Raw genomic sequence first — 2174 nt, forward strand, 5'->3', positions numbered from 1 at the left:
ACAATGGTAGTTTAATTTTTTTTTAGTTAGGATGATTGCATCAATTCAATAAAGTTTATTTAAATCATGTTATGATGTTTTGTGCCTCAATCGATCATGTTTTCAGTTAAACTCAAGCATGTATTTCATTCATACGTGATTGAATGCATTAGAATTAGTTGAGTGATACTAACCAAACGACAACTAGTAGACATAATAATTAAAAAGTGCATGCTTAATATAGATCCTAACCTTACTAAATTAAAGGTTCATAATAACTCAAAAGAGTTCTATTATCTTGCATAGTTTTTAGGTTTATATGATTAAATTGTTTGAAACCTAACCCGTCCTTGTTACTTCACAAGAATTCTAAGAAACCCTTAGTTGAATATAATCAAGAAAATGCATGTTTTTCTAAGTAAAGATTCCGAAAGGACTTAATTCTATTTTCAAACTCATGAAAGATCGAGTTGCGTTGGATTAATTTTTCGGGACATTATTACCATGGTGAAAATGAACTAAGTTAATTGATGTAATTATTCTAGCCTATTCATGTTTTTGTTATTGAAATCTTGTGACTTCTGCTGCTAAATCCATCTCATCCATTTTAACCATTCATTTCATTTGTATTAGGGTTAACTTGCATCAGGGATCACTTTGCATCTAGTCATTTATTTTTCCAACACTCAAAATTATTGTGTTTTTCTTACCAAATTGTGAATATTAATTTTCCAAAATATTGATTAACATATACAGTCCTTGTGGAGACGATAACTCTTATATTTATTACTTCATAATGACTGTGTACACTTGCACAAACCACACGTTACAAGTTTTTAGCCCCATTGCCGGGGACTGTTGCCTTAATCATTTTTGTGAAATGATTCTTTGCAATCAGGTTTTTATTTTATTTTTATTTAATTTCTAAATTTACTAATTAATTCTTTATTTTTTTATTTTATTCTTTATTTTTTGTTTTTGATTTTCTTTTCAAGTATTCATGAGTATAGATCGAATCATCGATTTGCTACCTATATACCCTGAAATTAAATGGGAATTTAGACAAAGAAGATGAGAAAGATTAGCCCAGAGACAAGCCACATAAATGGACCTTAAGAATCAAAGTGATGTTCAAGGAATGAAGCTGCTAATGCTTGAAATCCAATCCTGGTTGCTGATGATAGGTATGGACCCATAATACGGGAATTAGGAGATAGGAGATCAAGGCACCGTAGTTTGAATTAAAGCATGTGATCTTTCAAATGCTTCGAACAATCGACTAATTCAATGGAATGCCTCTAGAAAATCCACATATTTATATTTGATTGCTTATGGAGGTAAGAATTCCTTTAAGATAGCTGGTGCAATTGAAGACACACTAAGGTTGAAGTTGTTTCCGTACTCATTGTTAGATCGGGCACAAGAATGGCTTAATTCATTGCAATCCAATTCAATTTCTACTTGGCAAGAATTAACTAAACGCTTTCTGGTAAAGTATTTCCCACCTAGCAAAAATGCTAAGTTGTGGAGTGAGATTACCACTTTTCAACAAATAGATGATGAGTCTTTATACGAGGCATGGGAAAGATTCAAAGAGCTACTACATAAATGCCCTCACCACGGGATTCTGTATTGCATCCAATTGGAAACATTTTATAATGGTCTCGATGCACACACAAGGTTGGTGGTATATACTTCTGCATATGGTGCTCTCTTGTCGAAGACTTATAATGAAGCTTACGAAATCATTGAGAGAATAGCTAATAACAATTACTAGTGGCCAACAAATCAAGCAGCTTCAGGAAGATGAGTAGCTGGCTTACATGAAGAAGACGCTCTTACCTCACTCTCATCTTAGGTATCGTCTACCTCTTCAATGTTGAAATAGTTTACTACTAATGGTTTAAATCATCTTACAGCTCAACCACCAATCCACTACTAAGGAGGTTGATGCGAACTCATATCCATTGATGAAATCAAGTCGCTTGTTGCCCGATCGTAAAATTAAGTAAAAAAGTTTTTGGTTTATCAAATGGTTGTTCTCAAAGGTTGATAGTTTAAAACAAAGGAAAATAACTGGAAGATAAGTTGATGGAAAGATGGACTTCGATCTCAACAACGGAAGAATGAACCACTATTAAAGAATAAAGACCAGATTCTTATATTGCTATCAAGGGGAAAGATGGATAGAATGA

At 32.9% G+C, this 2174-nt stretch overlaps 1 non-coding gene across 1 annotated transcript; it reads right to left on the minus strand.

Annotated features, from left to right (window-relative positions):
• Nucleotides 1-1498: 1498 nt before the first annotated feature.
• Nucleotides 1499-1605, minus strand: LOC121215026 (small nucleolar RNA R71). The gene has a single exon (XR_005910762.1). It is a non-coding gene; the product is annotated as a small nucleolar RNA R71 (small nucleolar RNA).
• Between the last annotated feature and the right edge of the window lie 569 nt (nucleotides 1606-2174).

Source organism: Gossypium hirsutum, chromosome D02, assembly GCF_007990345.1.
Source record: "Gossypium hirsutum isolate 1008001.06 chromosome D02, Gossypium_hirsutum_v2.1, whole genome shotgun sequence".
NCBI lineage: Eukaryota > Viridiplantae > Streptophyta > Magnoliopsida > Malvales > Malvaceae > Gossypium > Gossypium hirsutum.